At 33.1% G+C, this 23,393-nt stretch overlaps 2 long non-coding RNA genes across 2 annotated transcripts; both read right to left on the reverse strand.

The window, feature by feature from the left end:
* Nucleotides 1–6,213: 6,213 nt before the first annotated feature.
* On the reverse strand, nt 6,214–8,215 carry LOC138332733 (uncharacterized). The gene is made up of 4 exons (XR_011209855.1): nt 8,041–8,215; nt 7,511–7,588; nt 6,629–6,845; nt 6,214–6,325 (listed from the first exon to the last, which is right to left on the reverse strand). It is a non-coding gene; the product is annotated as an uncharacterized lncRNA (long non-coding RNA).
* Nucleotides 8,216–20,663: 12,448 nt separating this feature from the next.
* On the reverse strand, nt 20,664–22,518 carry LOC138332734 (uncharacterized). The gene is made up of 4 exons (XR_011209856.1): nt 22,443–22,518; nt 21,554–21,629; nt 21,132–21,335; nt 20,664–20,782 (listed from the first exon to the last, which is right to left on the reverse strand). It is a non-coding gene; the product is annotated as an uncharacterized lncRNA (long non-coding RNA).
* Between the last annotated feature and the right edge of the window lie 875 nt (nt 22,519–23,393).

Below are 23,393 nucleotides of genomic sequence, written 5' to 3' on the forward strand. Positions count from 1 at the left end.
TAACCAAATTTAACCAGAAACATCCTTGGGGGAAGGGGATTGTATAGATTTTGGCTCTGACCTCTGGGGCAGGAGGGGCGGGGCCGAAAAGGAAAATGGAAGTAAATCGTTTAAATCACTACTAGTCATACAGTTTCGCATGAATTCTATCCAAATGGCAGATTGGAAGCAGATTGGGCAAGGAGCATTTGAAAAATACAGGTAAATCGTTGAAATTGCTACTAGTCAAATAGTTCTGCATGGATTGTGACCAAATTTGACCAGAAACATCCTTTGGGGATGGGGAACAGAGTGGTAAAGATTTTGGCTGTGACGCCCTGTGGGCAGGAGGGCGGGGCCCAGTATTGAAAATAAACCGAGTTAAATCCTTTAAATCAATACTAGTCATATAGTTTTGCATCGATTTTAACCAAATTTGGCCACAGACATTGTCTTTGGATATAGAGTTTGTATAAATTTTGGGTCTGACACCCTGGAGCAGAAAAAGTGGTAAAGTGGCAAAAAAGGTAAATTTGAGATAAATCTATAAATTCCTTCAAAAAGTAATGATGAATATGTAATTCAGAACATTTCTTGTCATCACAGAACAGGAGAGCGATACAGGCCCTATTGGACTCTTGTTTTTAGCTCACCTGGCCCAAAGGGCCGGTGATCTTATGTCATAGCGCGGCGTCCGTCGTCCGTCCGTCAACATTTCCTTTAAATCGCTACTAGTCATTGAGTTCTGCATGAAATTGTTACCAAATTCGGCCAGAAACATCCTGTGGGGATGGGGAAAAGAGTTTGTATAAATTTTGGCTCTGATCCAATGTGGGCAGGAGGGCGGGGCCAATAAGGGAAAATTAACCGAGGTAAATCCTTTAAATCAATACTAGTCATATAGTTTTGCATCGATTTTACATTGTCTGGGGATATAGAGTTTGTATGAATTTTGGGACTGACACCCTGGAGGAGAAAAAGCGGGAGCCAAAAAGGTAAATTGGAGGTAAATCTTTAAATTCCTTCAAAAAAGAAATGATGAATATGTATTTAGAATATTTCTTGCCATCACAAATCAGGAGAGCGATACAGGCCCTCTGGGACTCTAGTTTTTTGCTCAGCTAGTCAAAAGGGCTGTTGAGCTTATGTCATGGCGCGGCGTCCGGCGTCCGTCCGTCCGTCCGTTCGTCCGTCAACATTTCCTTTAAATCACTACTAGTTGGTTGCTCTCTTTATGGAATGTAGCCAAATTTGGCCAGAAACATTCTTAGGGGAAGGGGAACAGAGTTTGTATAAATTTTGGCTTTGACCCCGAGGGGGCAGGAGAGGCGGGGTCCAATGGGCAAATAGAGGTAAATCCTTTAAATTGCTACTAGCAATAGGGTTCTGCATGGATTGTTACTAAATCTGGTCAAAACATCCTTGGGGAAGCGGAACAGAACTTGTTTAATTTTGACTCTGACCCCATGGGCAAAAGGAGCGGAGACCAATAGGGGAAATATAATTAAATCCTATAAATTGCTACTTGTCCTAGATTTCCTCAAGGATTGTAACCAAATTTGGCCACAAACATCTTTGGGGAATAGGAAACATAACTTGTATAAATTTTGGCTCTGACCCCCCGGGTGCAGGAGGGATGGGGTCAAATAGGGAAAACAGAGGTAAATTTTTTAAATCGCTTTTTGTCCTACAGTTCTTCATGGATTGTAACGAAATTTGGTCACAAAAATCCTTGATTGAAGGAGAACAGAACTTGTATAAATGTTGACTCTGACTTCCTGGGGGCAAGAGGGGCAGGGCCCAATAGAGGAAATAGAGGTAAATCCTTTAAATCGCTACTAGTCATATAGTTCTGCTTTGCTTGCAACCAAATTTGGCCCAGGAACATCTTTGGGGTAGCAGACTTTCTATAAAGTTTGGCCTGGAGCCCCTGGACCAGAATGAGTGGGGCCCAATAGGCGAATTAGAGGTAAATATTCAAATTCCTTCAGAAAAGAAACAATGAACCTGTATTCAGAACATTACATGGCATTACAAACCAGGTGAGCGATACAGGCCCTCTGGGCCTATTGTTTTATATACCATTAATTCCCATTGTTGGTGTTTTTTTATAGATAAATCTTTCAGGTTAATTGCCTGTATATATTATATAATGAACTACCAAGGTTTAAATAAATAACCTTAACCTTCGTTCAAGATCACAGGGGTCGAAGAGACGAAAAGACTTAAATGACTTCAAACTACGGAATAGTTTTTCATAATCTAATGAAATTGGTTCCGTTTAGGAGTAACAACAAGAGTTAGCTCCCCTTTCTCTTCTCTTCATTTTATATTTCATCCGCGTCACTCCTTCAGGTGTCGCCCAAGTAGCAGCTAAAAGAAACACTGTTAAGGAGCAGTATTGCATCATTAATGTTCAGAAATTGATCAATTTTTTTTCTAAAGACCCAAAAGTCAATTATGACCAGAAGATAACATATGGTAAAGAACGATTTTTCCTTTTCTAATATTTGCATATGCCGCCTTGGTCGTATCCAACTAATTGGTCATAAGACTATATAGAAATTGTGTTTATCGGCACATAACTTCCATATTTCACAGCAGGGGACAGGCAAACAAATAGCCGGAAATATTATATCCTTTCTTACCGTGTTTTGATTTTTAAATCTAATTCATGACTAGAGCATTCCCATTGTAAGGCTATTAAAGTGACTCAATCGCTAAAAAATCATGTAATAAAAGATAAAAAGAATTATAGGACTAAAATTAATTGTAAAAGTTTTGTACTTTGTGTTAATAACAATATTTAAAAGTTTGTATAAAAATTGTGTTCAAAATGGAGAAAAACTGAAAATAAATAGGAACGACCTAGTCACTATTTCATATGATTATCTTTCGGCGAGTGTAAACAACCCCTATGTGCATACGCGACACGTGAACATTCCAAACATCCGATCGAAGGAAATCTCATCTGTCTAATGGACATATCTGCTATCGACTGAAAACACAAATTTATCGACTACAGGTTCGTGATTACTGTGTTAATCTTATAAACGTTGAAACGTACGCAAAAAATTTGTGAAGAGTTTCTAAGTGTAAATAATCCTATACTGTACAGGTTTTTGTAGCCATAAAGAAGGGTTTTCATTATATTATATGGTTTTATACTTGCTTCTACCATTATTTTATTTTCATTTGTCATGATATTATGTACTATTCCGCTAAACCTGCCAATATTATTAGGCTTTTAAAAAAATGGCCTAATATATAGACCTTATAATAAGAAAAAATGGGGAAAAACTAATAATATAAGCATGTTTAGCGGACTAAGTAAGTACGTGTATTTCTTTTATCATTATATCAATATATGACATTCCGTATACATTGTATATCCTTAGTTATAATGTCTATCCGTCTAATGAGCATTCCTTTTATATCTCTAGTTATAGTCTTTATCCGTCTAATGGACTTTCCTTATATAGCCCTAGCTATAATATGTATCCGTCTAATGGAAATTCCCTATATACCCTTATATTTATTAGTTATAGTGTCTATCTGTCTAATGGACATTCCCTATATATACCTAGTTATAATAATGGACATTCCCCTACATGTCACTAGTTATATAACTTTTTTCCATCTGATTTACTTAAAAAATCAGAATAACTATATACCTAAATTTTATGTGTACTTTTATGTATTCAAAGCAAAAATATACCTTACATATACATTATAGACCTATGTATATGTTTGCTTAATAATGTACATGTACATTATGTACACCCGTATTTATGTATAATATATACATAATTAAAGGGTGAAAATACCTCTCACTTCTTGTCATATTTTCATCAAATACTCTAAAGCTTCATAGAACTATGCTGTTTTACTTGGCAATGTAGATACAGTGGCGTAGGAAGCGGGTGTGGGAGGTGGGGGTCGGGGTTGGAGGGGGTCAGGGGGGGGGGGACAATTGCCTCCCCGTTTCCCAGGACGAGGGCAAACATTTCTTGTTGCCCCCCCCCCATTTTTGCCGACTGAAATATTCTAAAATTGCACATTTGAAAGAAAAAAGGGTCCTCCTGCACATTTTCGTGAACTAGACTAAAAATGTCCATCAGGGGATTCTACGTACTGTTTTAAAAAAATGTCTGTTAAAAGATTCATCTGTTTATATGACTTAGCAAAACAATTAATTCATTATTATTTTGTGTTAAACAACAATGTACCGATGGTGTGAAGACATTATGTTCAGATCGAGCAGAGTTGCATAGATATGACGGCATTCACAATTACCAATTCTTAATGCAGGTAACTTTAAATATAAAAAAGTATCATGTTAAGAACGCTTTAAATCATTAAAATACATCGTAAAACTCATCACAGTCATTCTAAATCGTAATATTTTTACCCGGGGGAGACCCTCGGACCTCCGGCACCCAAATCTCGCGCCTTCAGGCGCTCCCACATTCATCAAAATGCATCGTAAAATTCTAAATCGTAATGGCAATTTGCGTATTCATTAGTTCATGTCCGTTTATCGACGCCACTGTCTATAACAGTGTACAGGGATTCTACTTAACGATATATGAATATAGTTTATAAAGTATATATGGTTGTGTGTTGAATTAAAGAATCAATCTCCTCCTGTGGGTGCGGGGCGAGGAGGGGGGTTCTAAATATTGAGGACCTTTGCCCCCCCCCCCCCCCCAATAACGTTTCTCTCTTCTTTCTACGCCACTGAGATACGCTGTAAATGTATCGGCTATTACTCCTAATCAGGCCAATGTAACCGATAAAATATAAGTTGCCTCTTAGTAGTGTTATTACATCTATATCCATTAGCCGGATGAGATTTTCAGCGACCCCGATTCCGAACTCAAAGATTCACTCGGTTCTTTCCGTTGTAAACAGTCAATGCCGACAGATACAATTTCTTGTTGTGTTTGGCGATATTTTAACGTTGATAAACATTGCCAATAGTTCAAATTAAATGTTGTAATTTTGAAAACTTTCTAATTTCAGGTATAAGAACGTTTGTAGGAAGTCAAAAACCCTAAGAAATCTATGTAAATCTAATGATTTAGTAACTTTAAACAACGATAATGCTGTATTTTGTACATGAGGTTTTACTGTACATTATTATTCGTGGATTCATTGCAACCTCAAGAATATTGAACGGTTCTGTCAATTGAATAGTTCATGGTACATTTGTACGAAGTCAATTGAAAGTACAGAGCTAAAACACAAGAAAATATTGGAAACGCCGTTATCAGATTGTAAGCAGCATTTCTGTCTTTGGAACTTTCATCGCGAGTTTAGCCCGATTTGTATAATATATTGCAGTTTATCTATAGAGATTAGGAGTACATGGATCATTAAAATAAAACAATTTTTCGAAAATTTACTTAAGTAACTCATTGTATTCTGTCTCAGTACGTCTAATACATTAAAAAGACATTTCACAACAACATATATTTGTCGGATTAGGAATTGGAAAATAAACAACTTGCGCGATTGTATGTTATATTCTGTGAGACAACACAATGCTGCAGGCTATCGACTGCGGTTTTTATCAATACCGTACGTGGAAACGTATTTAAAACAGCGAGTTTCTGTTAACAGTTCCGGTGCGCCTTCGATCTCTACATTTGATTTAAATATTTGATGCTGTTGAGTATCATGGTTCCCACTTCATACCATCTGTTGGTACAAATTGCTATATTATGGTTCACTAAATATCCATTGCTTTCATTTCATTTGAAGGCATCGCAATACAAATGCTGTAATCTTTTTTCCCTAATGCATCTAATGCGGATTTCCCCCTAAAATGGTATTAATCCGTTGCTTGACGCTACATGTTTTCTTGCGATTTGCTTGAAGACATTATACACCAATGCATGTGCATGTATTAAGGTATAATTGGTTTTATTACGGTGTGCGTGCGTGTACACTTTTGATTTCTATCTGGGCAAACTCATATTAGATAACAGCGCTGTTCAATATACTTCGTCAAAGTCACAACTATTAGCCAATAAGAATGGAAGATAATGCTGCTATTATAACAGCCAATAACACGTTATAGAACATTCCCCATTGTAATATATGATGTTATAAGTCCCGTACATTAAAAAACACATATAGGGACTGTAGTGACTATGAAATTCCATCCAGAATTTCAGCACGTGAAGCTATATATATTGTTAAATTGTCAAAATCATGAAAAACGATCAATTGGATTTTAGGAATTTATTTAAAAAAATAATCGTGAAATCAAATTTACAAAATGAATGAATGTACAAAAATGAAACTGGATTTTCCGATTTCTGTCTTTGGCCACATAGTTCTGGAATGGAATAAGGACAATAATATCATAAACAGTCATAAACCAATAAAACAAAGTTTCATTTTCAATTTAATTTTCTAATCTGTCTTTCAGACGTTTGTGAAATGTGAATAAAGCCTGTTGCATTAAACAAGAAATGTCTAAACACCGATTTGTTTTATGAAGATTATTTCTTAAAGAACATTCAAATGTTAATCATATGAATGTACAATTAAGCCATCGATATTGTAGTAATAAGTTTTGCACTTATCTATAAAAAGGGTATACATTTGTTCAGTGTATGCTTTCCAGTAACATGCTTACCAGTTCCGTGTGAGGTAGTTCCAACATCAGTATTCCCTATCATATCTGTTGAGCCTTCCGATTCTCCAGTTTCGTCCTCCATGTCGTCTCAAGCTATCTCTACGACCCAAGGAGTCCCTATCCCAGGGATCAGACCCCCAGCGACCAAATTCTCTGTCCCAAATGTCATCACGGAGACCCCTCAATGAGAAGGAATCACCCCTTCTTCTAAAAGAATCTGTAATAAAATCGATTTGATTAGATTTTCAGCAGTCAGACCAGTTAATGTTTACATAATTTTTTTTTTGTTTGCAACGTACACGTGTATATCATTTTGAATATCTCATTTATGTATTACAACTAATAACGTTATATCGAGGTTCGAGGTATTTTCGCCGGTTAACAATTTCGTAATTTGAACTTAAGCGAAAAAATTAAATATTCAAAATTGATTTTACATTTCGGCAATCCAGATGTAAAAATATAAAGGATTTAACAATATAAACATTGCATAATTTTATGGACTATACTGGAATTATATTCAAAAACGGTTAAACCTATTTCTCGAAGACCCTGACTAATTCTTCAATGTTAGATATCATGAATGAAAAAAATATGTTAAGTATGCACATGCTTATGTATTCATTCCATCGAAACTTTGAACTGTAAAAAATCAATTGAAATCAATTACTTAAATGAGTTTAAAAACAAAGTATTTTATTAATGTCAAATCACGTTAAAATTGAAAGACCTATCCAGATATTTTTTCCTATTAAGCAATTTTACAGATAAAAATTAAGGAAATCATTGATTTATGTGTAATAGTTGTAGTAATGAAAGTAAACTTGACGTACATTTAAATACCATGACATCTAAATGTATATACATTTTGTATCTACCTACCATAATATGATTGGCATACGACACAAGCCACAAGGCAGGAGAGTACGATCAGCTTCAGCATATTTGGGTTTTGTATTTCTGTTAAAGAAAAAAATGAAATCAATTAATTACATTTGATCACATTCAGTTTTTCTGGGTTTTTTTCCCCGAAAATGAAAATAATAGAACGGGTTAATCACTTGTAAATAGTTGTATCAAATTCAGTATTTTTTTCTTCTGTTTTTACCCCGAAAATAAAATAATCAAATTTGTTCATCTCTTGTAGTAAATAGCATACATTTATGGTTACTGCGTTTAATGATCACATGTTGATTTTATAACCAGCGATAAATACACGTACCTCTTCTCATAATAAAGATACAATGAAGCTGACATAACATAATAATAAATATGTTGTATTTAAAAAAAATCCAATAAGTCACTACAAATGAGACATTGAACATTATATGAAAAACGAGAAACACAGGTTAACACTACATTGACCCTACCAAAAGCATAATTTCAGATATAGACATCGTGAATAAACTTACATGTATCTGTCACAGTAGGTTCTACTTGTTCAGCCTTTGTCTGGTCGACCTGTGAGGATCAGCATTTCTCCACACTTTTTATACACAATTCGACGAGGAAATAGTATGTATAGTATCCCTCATTTGTATGCGTTTACAATTAGAATGACGACATCGCCAGGATCAATGAATTCTATTTTTAGCAACTTGGGATTCCCGTATTCCTCCCATGACGTAGATGTTAATGATTGAGCGACTCTCAGTGAGTAAATTTTAAAATATATACGCCGTCACATAAGTGATTTAAAACAGCACAATTTGCATAGTTCCGCTCAGATAATAATTAATAGTGATTTCTTAGTTTGCTTTCAACGCAGTTATTAGTCATTGTTTCTTAAGTTCAAGATCAATCAGGGCAAAACAAGTAGATTTTACGGTGGTTTCCCTATGAAATGTGACCTAAAGTGATATATATTTGATTTAACAAATACACAGAAAAAATGTTGTTTACTTTACACCAATGGCGCAATGAATATCGTATAGCAGTACATTTATATAATATAGTTTATAGTGTATATCAACCTATTTGTCTTTCTTGTTTCCTTCCATAAGGCTTGTAAGTTAAGGACAGATTTTTACACAAATATAAATGCAATTGCGCAAAAATCTAATCATTGAAAACTGCAAACACGATATGCAATGTACATGTATATGACTTTGTTTATTTAAAAAGGTATTTTCCGTAGAAAATATGCAAATAACCTGATCATTCATATAGGTTGAGATGAAATTTCGAGTTTAATAAAGAATGCATACAGATGTGTTTAACAGTCATTAATTACTAAAACTATTTTATATGTTCTAATACTTATCCTTTTTTTCTTATTGTCCATTTTTTCATACCACTGCCGAGAAAGGAGCGAAAACCCGACGTTATCGAAACGTCACAAAAGAGGCATTGGCGTTGCATATCGATTTAAAAATAATATACCTTTGTATTCGTAGATTAATACCTATATTGTTCTTTTAACAATCTCATTAGGTTGTGAAAAAAAATATGTTTACGATATTTTGTGATTTGAGAATTCAGATAGTTTGCGAAATATTGTTTGTTTCCATACCCTCTGTGTAATTAAGTAGATATACATTATGTAGTGACATCAATGCATAATGGTTCAAATGATGTTAACAAAACCTTACATTGAAATCCATTCTGTGTGTCTTCTGTGTGATTTCATTAGATGAAACGCGACATCGTATAAGGAAATGCATGATAAATATTTTACTCGACAAAACAAAATTATTATTGTACACTATTTGCAATGTGCATATTAGATGTATGTTCTTATGACATTTATACATAATCTTATATCAATGTTCATTTAAAATAAACTTTAATGAAACGATACTTTGAATTTGTTTTGATTTGAGATAAGTAAATGTAAGCCATAATCATCTTCAAATATCTTAAACATATTCATCTGTTTTTTTATTGTTTTTTCCTCTCTCTCTTTTTTTTTTTTTCTCTCTTGTAATTGATCTTTTGGAATTTTATGAAGCAATTTTTTAATTGAAAAAGCAACAAGTTTCTCAATTAGCAAATACTAACCATCATTACATTGTATTACATACCTCTCTCAATTCACCTGCTGTCCATATTGTAATTTAACGATTTGCTATTCAACGAAGGTAAATATATATAAAAAATTATTTTATGATTAGGATGACATAATATGAATTATAATTTATTCATCTGCCAATTTACAAATTGATAACTATGAAAAAATAATTCGATTAAGTACATATTAATGCTTGGTTTTGTTACTTAAAAATGTTTTGCTACGTTTTTACATATCCAAGGTGGCGACAAAGTAAACAAAGAGAGAGTGTTCATTTCGATTAGATTTATTTCGCTGTGGTAAAGTTCTTTGTTTCATTTATATTCTTCTTTTTAAACAAAAGGAAAAAATATGTTCAGTAATAATAAAAGATTAATGAGAAAACATTTTCTCCTGTAATTTTATTAAGCGTCTATTCTATTTTCTTAAACTACACAATCGAAACGTCCTTTTATTACTCATCAAAGAAAATGGAAAATAAAACATACATATTTGGTTTGTGGTATTTTTTTCACATTGATCAACCGACTTAGAATCTGAAGGGCTGGTTTTTATTTCTTGGTTTTTACTAGCATCAATAAACACTGGTACTGTCAATTAACGTTTGACAAGTCACTTGTACTTATTCCTTGTTCAACAAATGAATGATAAACTAGGGTAATTAATCACAATTTTCATTACACCTAGCGGCTTTATGCAAATTAGTATGTATGTGTTAGGCATATCTAATAAAATGTCACTGCTATTCACTCTGCTTCGACCAATCATTGGCATGTACGTCATAAAAAGGCAATAGAAAGTAGGTTACTATGAATAGAACGCGTTAGTAGATTTCGTAAGTGCGTATGAAGAAGAATGTGGAACTATATTTATAAAAATATCCTTGTGAAAATAATGTATAAAACTATTGATACTTTGTTAATTTTGACAAGCAACTCTAACATAGACTGAACAACTGTTACCTACTGTGTCCAGATAAAGGTATATAGGGGGATGAATGTATTACAGCTCTTATATGAGTTAATACGACTGATTGCATATTTTTCTGACATAGTTTCTTTAAATATCTTTTTTGTGGAATGAAATATTACAATTGATTGCTCGCTTTTCTTCTTTATCGTGCACAAAAAGCCAATGTAAATTGTTGGTTCTTACAAAAAGCTGCCGCGATTGTTACAATAATGTGTTCATTCCGTTACACGGTGTATCATAAACAAAACATAACGTATTTGAACCAATACGCAACCGGGACCCATTTTTTTTAATTATTGAGGGAGGACTAGATCTATATTTATACTACATTTCAAGTTTCCATATATCATGACAAAACATATATGACACAACACGCATATGCCCCCACTAAAGAAATTCACTCTCATTTTACTTACATTTGTATACACATCCAACAGCCATTTACACCCACACTTTCTTATTCACAAGCATGTACACTCATCAAATATATGTACACCTGTTCAACATCTTGGACTATATATACACAGACAATAGAAATATATATATCATAAAGGTATGTATATATATATATTACACATCAGCAGATGACCACATCCACACACACTTAAATATACAAATCGCACACTCACACACATATCTCATACATAGGATTTCACATAGAAATATGCTTTCATATTTTTCTACCTATACACACCAATATATAACTATCACACACACAAACACACACACACACACTCTCTTTCTCACTCTCTCACTCACACATACTCACACAAAGACATATACAACTAGAAACATGATTACAATATAGCATATTATGGCCAAATAAATGCCTACAAAGTTTAAACTACATAAACAAATAGTTATAGACCACTTAGAATATATAATAAAGAAAGCCTAATTATTTTGAAATATTGCAAATAAGACGTGTAGATTTTTTAATTATTTTTTTAATTTTTGGGATATATGAATTGCATTATTGGACATAGTATGAGTATAACATTGAAGAAAAAACACCAGAAAAAGAAAAATATATATATATATAGATTGACAGGCACAACTAAATAAATAAAAGAAGTAGAGGGAGGAGGGGGGGGGTGTTGGATGCACTGTTTATTATAATTTGATTTAATGGAGGAACAGCATATTATTATAGATAATTGCAAAAAAATCAGGGTTGATATTATTACATAATATACCTATTAAAATATACATGCATTTGACACAGTAGAGCAGGCCAATATATATAGATAGACAAACAAACGGTTTGCTATATATAGCATGTAATCTTTATGAGGATCACCAATCAATCAACAAATAAGTTAAAGATCCAATAAAAGTTTCCATTTTCTCCATTCCATTTCAAACATTTTTATCTTATTTTCACTCTGATAAGATATATTATATTTTTGAACATTATAATTATCCTTCATATTATTTATTAAGGCATTTATATTCAATGCTTTATAAAGGCATCTTGTTTTGTACATATACATTTTAATAATTATCAATATTTCATTATCAACCTTACTTCATTTTTGTTCAACAGTTCCAAAGAGCAAAGATTATTATTATTACGGAAGACTTAATTGATCAATACATTTACATATTCGCATATGTTCATTTTGCATTCTATTTACATTTGGTGAAATAACTGGTGTCTCACAAAGGAAGAGGGGTGCTTATTGTGGTAGGGGCGCTTGTGAGTTCGACTACGGTTAATTGCACTGAGCTGAAACTTATTTCATGAATATATTACTAAATTAATCATTATTATGAATATATGTGCTTGTTCAAATTAATCTTTATAGTTTATGTTTAGTTATCTTTTTAAAATTAAGTTTAGGCCTTTTATGATAATACTTCGCTGTTCTGTTCTGAGCCAATCAGAAGCGACACTACAAATGTCGGCGCCATTTGGTCTTTTATGTGCTGATAAAGTAAAACGTGAAGTAAATGCAAATGTTCGTTATTAGCAAAAATCAATAACAACTGGATATAACGGTTATTTTTCTTTGACAGACTACTGAACATCAAAATGCTGAAGTTGATCGTGCTCTCCTGTCTCGTGGCCTATGTACTGTGTCGACCATACAGTAAGTATTTGTTTTATTTTTGTATGTCATACATGTATATGTAAACATAGATCTGAACAATACATCACCAGCATAATTCCTTTTTCTTATTCATAGGTTAAACGCAAAGAAAGATATATGTTTTAATAATGGCCTCTTGTTATATTGGAAAATGTGGTAGTATATATGTTATCGAAGCCGGATTGGAAAATGAAAGCAAAAACAGATATATATATATACATATTTATTGAATGAAAAAACTAAACAAAAAACAAACAAAAATACACACACACAAAAATAAACAAAACACAACAAAAACGAAGATTGTTTTTCAAACTTTTGGGCAAACTGGCAAATATATTAATTAAGAATACAGGTTTTGTCAACATAACCATCGCCACATTAAAAAGAGGAAATTTGGTTTATTTGATATAATATTATCATTAGATGCACAGACAACAAATAATTTCAATTTTGGATTTATGGTCACAGCTTTAATGAATATATACATATGGCGGCACGGTCCATCAATAGACCATAATGGCACGCCATCAAACAAATTCAATCAAAATTGCAACACAAATTAATTGATAGATTCTGGGAAACAGTAATCCACCAATTAAGATGGCCGCCGGTCCATCAACAGACCGTAATGGCAAGCCATCAATAAAATAAATTGATTGATTCTGAGAAACCATCCTCAATCAATTAACCAATAAATTCAATAAATCAATCAATCAATCAATCAATCAATCAGATGTCAATAGTGATCAGTGATACTGGGAAACAGATATCAACTGATTCACGTCAATATAAACAGCATATAAAATCAATATGATGTCAATCAATCAATATAAATCATTAATATGTACCGCGAAATCTGCAACACCAGAAACTGCACGGAAAATTCTGTCACTAACACAAAGTCCAAAGAGTTATGGAGTAGTCTTTTGATAAAAACAGTAGAACCATGGGCGATGTCCAGGAGCCGTGACGATCCTGTCTTCTACTACCATGGCTGAAAAACACAAAAAAGAAAACAACAGCAGAAACAAAAACCAACAATGGGAGGGATTTCAGGGAGGGTGAAGAAATTGAGTGTTCAAACCAATTATTTTTTCACATAAACTTAGCCTCTATCAAAGCTGTCATTGTACCAAGTTGTCTTCATTTAAAAAGGGGGAATAACTCGTCAGCAATTCTGACATAACTTTTTTAGGTATCACGCTACCAAATCAACAGGTGCCCTCCGATAACCGCACTATATGGTTTATTGCCATAAGTGCTATTATCATTAGATGCACAGACAACAAAGAATTTCAATTTTGGATTTATGGTCACAGCTTTAATGAATATATACATATGGCGGCACGGTCCATCAATAGACCATAATGGCACGCCATCAAACAAATTCAATCAAAATTGCAACACAAATTAATTGATAGATTCTGGGAAACAGTAATCCACCAATTAAGATGGCCGCCGGTCCATCAATAGACCATAATGGCAAGCCATCAATCAAATAAATTGATTGATTCTGGGAAACCATCCTCAATCAATTAAACAATAAATTCAATCAATCAATCAATCAGATGTCAATAGTGATCAGTGATACTGGGAAACAGATATCAACTGATTCACGTCAATATAAACAGCATATATAATCAATATGATGTCAATCAATCAATATAAATCATTAATATGTACCGCGAAATCTGCCAAAGGAACGTGCACCAAAGGTAGCACGTTCACAGCCAAACGAAAACCAAATAAGATGGCGACACATTTCACGGTACAATGCTGTGACCAAAAATGCCTTCATCATTCATAGCATAGCTGACTTAATTCTTTGGAAAGAATGTATTACTTGTTCTGAAGCTTTCTAATGCAACTTGCAAGGTGTTTATCCTTCCTCAAAGCAGAGAGGGGAACTAGCGTTTGGAGACTATTTTTTTGAGTTGGTATTTGTATGTAACTCTTGTAAGTACTTGATTTCCACCTACCACATTCCATAATAGCTTCAGTAGACATATTAGATAGGGATGTAGCTGTGGTTGCACTAATTCTGAAGGAATGTGCTTTGCAGTACCTACTGTTGAATGCTTTTGTAAGGACACTAGAAAATTGATATATTGTCAAGTCTCTAAAAATGACATAGTAATGGAGCCTGAACCCTATGTCGAACTGCCATATAGCTGCGAAGATTACCGACTGGACAATAAATGGCATCGTTAATTTGTAGCTCGATGATAGTGCCTTTGCTATATTGATCAGTTTTTGAAGAAGATATGTGTATTATAGCAGCATTTTCTTGAAGTGACACTTCCAAAAATGTTATAACCCTGAAAGGCATGTGTTTACTATTGACTGTGATTTCACCTACCGGGAAATAAAATGCTAATTAATATACTGAGAGCTACAAATACTGCAGTATTGCCAACTCACCCGATTTCCCCGGGTTGACCAGTTTTTTTAGACATTTTAGAATGCCTAACCCGATTGACCCGGCGGGTCATCAAATAACCCGATTTTCAGCACTGGGTCCAAAGTGTCAAAAAGCTCACAAAGATTACGTCAGATATAGCCATTAGCGAAATTTTAATTACATCTCAGGGCTTAAGACTCATATCAGGCCCTTGTATAATGCAGGTAGCTATGTTTGTGTTTTCACAAATTTTAATAAAGGTGTGAAATTGTAGCAATTAATCTTTTCAGTCATGCATCACGATGTCTATGATCGTTTTTAGCCTGAGCCTGCTAGGAAAATTAGACAGGGCCAATTAATACTGTTCAAAAGCAGAAATGATCTCTTCAACATTCTTCAAAAGCACAAACACTTGTGATTTCAGACAAAGATTTACTCACATGAATAAAATGCAGTCAACATGAACGGTATCCTGTTGCAGTAGGCAGGCAAGCCAATCATAATGGCCGCCATTTTGTTTGAGTCAAAGATAATAATGAAAGCCGGACACGTGTAGAACGAAAAATCCTGATTTTATCAAATATTATTAAAAAAGATTTTTAATACAATATTTTTTATTAATTATTATATATTAATTATGTTATTAAAAAAATCGTCATAAATATTATTGAATAACAATATGAAAATAATAAAGATATGCATATTTAAGGCTTTTAAAAAGTGTTAAAAAATACACTAAAATGTTGTTTCGCATATGACCCTTGTTTTGACCCTTTCACCCGTTTTTTCAAAGGTGATCACCCGATTTGACCTCATCAGAGGTTGGCAATACTGATACTGGGAATTGGGAAATACCTTAATAATGCTAGCCAAAAAGTCTACTGTTATAGGTAATCTGGTGTCACCACCTTCATCACTATCTCTCTTAATTCCCTCCAATTGTTTTTTAACAATAAATTGTTGAGTAAGATCATCATGACCACCTAGCTTGCAATTAAAACTCAAACCAATAAAAGTTTGAACTGTAGAGTGCGAATAGCCTTTAACAGACATATATATGCAATATATCGCATTACTTGATGTATCTTTGGTGTTTTGTTATTCTGTATAGTAAACTATAGCTACTAAGCTAATAGTCTACATAAAAAAAAAATTAATTTCCTAAACCTGAACTCATAAGACCAAACTTGGACTGCCAAAAATTATTGGCACCAATTCTAAGAAAGTTATGTCTCTTATGATGGATTTTCCCTGCCAATCACTTGGACACCTGAAAACTATTCAATTACTTACCCAACAGGAACCACAAACTAATTCACAATTCCCTGCACTACCTGTATACAGACCTAAATCCACAATCCGCCAAGAACTCTCCGCAAAGTAACAGGACCCATTTAAATAAATCTTTCAAAAATAGCAACCACATTTTTTAAGTCTGCTCTAATTTCCTTAGATATTCTTACTTTATAAAAGGGGTTCCGTATGCCTGTCATTGCATTAAACATAGCCGTGTAAAGGTCCTAGCTATTGGTATAGCTTTTGCACAACAAGACATAATCTCAGTCAGACTGTAACTCATGTAGTTTTACTTTCCAACACTTTCACGATTTCTGACCTGAGAGATACCACTTTCTCCTAAGGTACCCTGACTACCATTTTATTAGTGTCAATTTCAAGACCCAAAAAACACAAAAAATTGTAGTTAGACCTTCTGATTTATCCTCAGCTAAAAGTATACACATTTCATTGCATGTTTCTCGAAAGAAGACATGAGCCTAGCACATGTATCACATTGTTCTTTTCCAGCAAATATAAAATCGTCCAAATACTGATCTAGACTTTGCTCACTGCACTTCTCCTTAACTACTCATTAAAGAAATGTTGATTTTTTTGTTGTTGATTTTTTTTAAATAGACTACATGAAATTGAGTACCCATGGGTAAACACTTATCAAAGAAATACTTATCTTGAAACTTAAATCCTAGTATCGGAAAATCCGCCGAATGGATTGGGAGGACGGAATGCAGATTTAATATCAATTTTCCTTAACAAAGTCCCGTTTCCCAACTGCTATAATTTTAACTACTTTATCAAATGACGAGAATTTAACAGAAACTGTATCAGGATCAATATTACTATTTATACTTTTACCTGAAGTACATGAAAGGTGAGTAATTAACCTCCATTTTGCACCTTTTTGGGAACTAAATCTAGGGGACCCTATCAAAGGGAGCCTACTTCTCTACCTAATTCTACTTCCTGAAATATTTTCTGATATGTCTGTGTGTGTTAGATATATGGAGGCCACTTTCAATTTTCTGGATTCTCTCGGGATCCTTGAGCCTAGATATTGAATTCTAAAACCATTTTAAAAAAACCCAAGAAGCTATGTCCCTACTGCTACCTGTGGGTACTTAGCCATCCAGTAGCTAAGAGCTGTGATTTTTATTGGTGTCTTTCCTAATGTCCACACCTGTTTGTGATTCTTGCTTGTTTCCCACCTGTCTTTGCTGTTTTGTATTGTTGTTAAAGAATATGAGTTGTCTGTATTCATTTTAACACAATTCATACTAGCATGTTCCCCACTACACGTAATACAAAAAAATGGTTTTCAGTATATTCTGTTTGATATGCATATTACAGAGTTATCTGCCCATGCGTGTAGGTATTGTAACATCATGTGTTAGTGAGAGTAACAACATATTTGTTCTGAGAAAACGACATGGATTTCGCTCAAAAAACAATAACGTCACGTGGATACCTTCCCGGAAGGGAGGTAACTCTGTAATAGACGGAATATACATTATTGGTCTATTTCCAGTCATTGTTGGTTTAGTTAGGGTAACGTCCCATTAACAGCGAGCTCATATTTCGAGGCATCTAAACCAATTGGCCACCGCGGCCCCTCCAGTCTTTGGTCTGGGATATATTGTAAATATTAATTTAGAATACATGTAACTTAAAGCTGTTAGAGATTATTTATGAAAGCATATGATTTCATATTTCCTATACACGTTTCAAAGAACATTTTTTCTGAGACGTAACCAAATGTGATATTCATGTCATTTTCAAATTGCACTACATGTATGTGCAAACAGTGTCGTTATATGTACCTCCAAAGCCATTGCACTTTCGAATATAAAAACTACAAAGACGTGACTGAAAAATAAATTATCTTCAAATAACTAAGGAAATACTTTTAAGAAGCAGTATTGCATCATTTGTGTTTAGAAATTAATCAAAAATATATATTCTTTGGACCCAAATGTCCAATTTTGATAAATGTATTATATCTTCTTAAAAAGAAGACATATATCATAAAGAACGTTTCTTCCTTCTTTAATATTTGCATTTGCCGCATTGGTCGTATCCCATTTATTGGTCGTAAGACTATGTACAAATTGTGTTTATCGGTATTGAACTTCCATATTTCACAGCAGATAACGAATAAACAAATTACGTGAAATATTGTATCCTTTCTTACCGTGTTTCGATTTTTAAATCTATTTCATGGCTAGAGGATTATCATGGTAAGACTATAAAACAATGATAATGGTGTGATTTTACTGTAAATAATTATTCGTGGATTCATGGCAACCTTGAAAACATGAAATGCTTCTATCCATCAAATAATTGATGCTTTGCAGTAAGTTGAAAGCAAAGATCTAGAACAGAAGAAAATGTTTTAAACACCATTATCAGACATTGTAAGCATTATCCGTTTAGAAGCGTTCATTACGATGTTAGCCCCATTTGTATAATATATTGCTGTTTATTTTTGAGATAAGAAGTACGGGGATCGTTAACTTTAGAATACTACATTAATGTGTTGGAAATTGCACATGGTTAACTTACGTTTTCTATAGCATTTTGTATACATTCGTATGTAACAGTGTCAATAAAACGCAATTTAAAAACGTTTTTCTATCCATGAAACACCGTTGCTACCTGTCATATATATTCATATTCAATCCGAAAATAGACATAATAGTTAAAAGACAGATCTGTGTAGGTAATTTAAAAGTTTAATCATTGCAAAAAATTGTTTAAGTTCTCTTTAAATACAATATTGCCAGTTCATAACACGAGACACATATTTCTTAAATCGATCGAGATAATTGATTTGTAACGAATCAATCACACAAGGTAGACTAGAGTTGTGAAGGTGTGTCTATGAATCTTGCCCCTCAAAATCGTAGAAAAAGTATATGTTTGTTTGATCTTCCCACTAAAGTGTCCTTTATTTTATTGTCATTTTGCACAATGAAAAGATATTAAGCAAGCTTTGCAGCAAGAACACGACACGGGTCACAAATCCACTCAGCAATTTTAATGTGACAGGATAATTGACTATGAAAAAAATAATATGTTTTTAACATATTATTGTCATAAAAAGCAATGGGATTCGGCACAAGTTTTACAATTGATATTTTAATTTACGCAATTACAGTCAGAAACTAGACTGGGTTTACTTTAAAAGATACAAGCAATGGAATTTGCGATGAAATCTGACGCAATTATCATGTATGGAGAATGGAGAATCCAGTTTAGTTATCATAGTAGTAAAATTGCAATAAAACGTCGACGTGTGAGAGAAAAATACTCTTTCATTTGTGAATATGAAGGACATGGAAATCTGGGGTTTTACAACATTTTGTGACCCTCGAAAAGAATATCCCTATCCTTTATATTTACAAATGAAAGAGTTTTATCGTCTTGTATGAAGGAACGAGCTGACCTAAAATAAAATAAGACAAATTATATTGCAAATGTATTTGAAATGTTTATCATGTTGAAAAACTCCTGGCTGGTATGTACCTGCTGCTTAAGTTTCATCCGCCTGAGTAAACACCTCTTTTCCTTTTAACTGGGCTCACGGAAGTTATTTTGCTCTCTTCTTAAATCGATATAATTATTACCCTGGTTTAATTCATGTTAGCTGCGTGTAGTTCCTTTTGATGAGTTATATAAATATTCATATTACTATTGAGGACTTGTATTGCAAACATAAGTTATGAAACATAAGTTATGAAACATAAGTTATGAGATGAAATTGGATTTTCATGTTGTGTCTTCGGCCACACGGATCAATATATCAACATATTCAACATATCAAAGGAACGGGAGCATTTATTTGTTAACATAACCATTATATAGTTGGAATTTGTGTATACCATAGTTGTCGATCAGGCAATTAATGAAGAATTTAAAAGCTTATTCTTGTTTAAATAAACTGTGTCGTAGATAGGGTCCCTATAATATATCAATACAACGTATCATTTTTTTTTTTTTTTTTTTTTTTTTTTGCTGAAGCAAAGGACATGCATTCTTTTTTTCTCTTTTTCTGTGATTCTCCCTAGAGGCTTTCTGAGATCCACCATGTGAATTGTTCTAATTTTTTTCTTTTCTGTTCAGTAACTTCGTAAACGCTTGATGTCTTGCATTGTGGTTTTCGGTATGTTATGTTTCATATTCATAATTCTGTCATATTCTTTTCTTAGTTTTTGAAATACATAACTAAATGTAAGTCACAATTAAATGAATCCAACGCATTCATATATTAATAAAAATATATTTATTAGAAAACTGACGTAAATGTGAAATTTACACATGAATTAGTATGATATTCGAATGATGAAATTGGATTTTCATGTTGTGTCTTTGGCCACACGGATCTAAAAGAAAGAAAAAACTGTTATCTATATGTCGCAGACGATGCTTTTGTTCCTAACATCCATATATGCTACTAAGAACAGATATTTAAAATTTCTTTATGTAACAAATTTATGCAATTACATCCATGTTCGTTGGCAAATATTACATTGATATATACTTTAGATATCTCAAAAATTTGCCTTTTCGTCTCACAGTCATCATAATATCAACTGAATTCATTTTAGTCTCTTTGTGTAAAGATGGAATTATCTCATTATTGCCTCAAGAATACATTAATTCATTATTTTATCAGAACATGAGTATTGTTTCACTATAGCTTGGAATGTTAAAAAATATATTAGCCTTTACCTTAATGACATTTTGTTGATCAATATCTCCTCTCATATCTGTCTAGCCTTCCTCTTCTCCAGCCTCGTCCTCCACCTCGACCCCAGCTGTCTCTACGGCCCCAAGAGTCCCTGCTCCATGGATCAGACTCCCAACGATCAAATCCTCTATTGTCGAGAATATCCCCCAACAAGAAGGATTCACGGACCCCTCGGTTGTTAGACACTGTGAACATAGTATTGTTATTTTCTTTATTCATAAACGCATTTCAGTGATCCTTGAAAGCTTCGTCATTTTTTAAATAAATGTATTTACATAATGCATGCTGCCATTCATCTTGATACATATTCCTTTCACGTTTTTTTTTATATATATACATATATATAATTATTATTTATCTAGATATGCAATTATTATAATGAAATAGTTGTAAGAATACTTACAGTATGATTGACTCAGGACACTGGCCACTAAGCAGGACAATATGATCAGCTTCAGCATCTTTAATTAATTTTTTTTCTAAAAAAAAAACAATAATGTTATGTTAACCGAAAACACAGTAATGTATCTTATAAAGATAGTATGTGATTTTTTGTAATTCGCTCCCATTTTTAAACCTTCAAATTCACCATTATATTTTACTATAAATTCCCTCATTATTACGCATGCCTCACAGCATATTAATATGTATATGGACAAGACTAAGTTAAAAAAAAATGCATATCTTAATATTTATATTTCTACTGATTTCGGACTCAATGACCTACAAAATAAATGTGAGTCATTTCTCAATGAATTATATGTAGTTGGTGTGATTTAGTTATCAATCTAAAAGAAGTGGTTACCTCCACTGGTGTCTAATATAACAGTTGATGTTAACGAAATCGCGTTTGTATTTGATTGATACTTGTAATCATTAGAATGATTCAATAAATTTTAAAATTTTAAAATATATCGATTTGTACACTTCGTCGCTCGGTTCCTAATACGCAGTTTATAACAATTTCTATTCGTAAAGTAAAGAACAATATCATAAAGAATGAAACTGTTCCTTAGATACTCTTACGTCAACAACACATTAGATAAACCTATGTGGGTTATTACAAATGCCCCGTACAAGCTTCAATATATTTCAATATGTTACTTGCTTATCACTAAACATGGTTGAGTATCGATAATAACATAGTTTTATTACATTGGACAATTACCTAATATGTTAACATGAAAATATTACCTATAATTCAGAAAATTAAAATTAAAAAAAATGGTTTATTCAATATTGCATTATATCGAGTTATTACTATTTACGTTAAGTGTTAATCATTTACTTACCTGTTACCACAACTGTACCTCTTGTTCAGCCTTTGGCAAAGTCTGGTTGTGGAGATGAACAAATTATCAACACTTTTATACACAATCCGACAAAGAAATATATTCGTATTACGTTTCTTTATATCACTATATTCGCATAACACCGATCGTAACCATAACAATGAGTCTTTATAAATAGCATGTGTGAAATTCCCTATTTTTCTATGACGTACGTACGTGTCAGCGATAGGCTGGCATTGAGTAAGAAGCAAGTTTTATGAGTGGCATTCGTCCGTCACCACAATTTATCAACCTCATTAGCATAAAACGACCAATCAATTTGCATAAAACCGCTAGATGTGTTAATCACTTTGACCTGTCATCACACGGCATTTAGGTTAAGTAAGGACTTATTTCATATCCAATACCGTAAAGCTTGTTATTTACGCAGGGATAGTATTGTTTCATAGCGATTGCGCTATAATTGCACACAAATTATCCATGAAATATTAAAATTGAATTATATTTACTCTTAAATCCAAATAGCAAAAACTGAAGAAAAAAACACTAAAACATGTATTCGTTTTTAAAATTTGACTCGTGCAAATTATCGCCATATTTGTTCAGTAGAGTTGTATAAAAATGAGTCATCATGATACATATACAGTATAACACCTTGCACTCGCATTTTTCAACTTTTTCAAATGCCCCCATACGTCAAACCGATCACATTGTCCAGACAGTGCCCGATACATACCAACTCCAGTTAGCTCGAACCGCTTTTTTAAGATTGTTTTTATCTTTATTATTTAAAAAAAAGGAATCGTATACAATGTCTCGTACAATGAAATTATGATGAATTGTGGAAACAACTTTCATTTATAACTAAATTATTGTAAAAACAGAAATTCAAATGCCATGGTTCTTGATGGTCTGCGATCATGCAATATAGTCAAATATTTTATAATATTA

Source organism: Argopecten irradians, chromosome 10 (genome assembly GCF_041381155.1).
Source record: "Argopecten irradians isolate NY chromosome 10, Ai_NY, whole genome shotgun sequence".
Classification (NCBI taxonomy): Eukaryota; Metazoa; Mollusca; class Bivalvia; order Pectinida; family Pectinidae; genus Argopecten; species Argopecten irradians.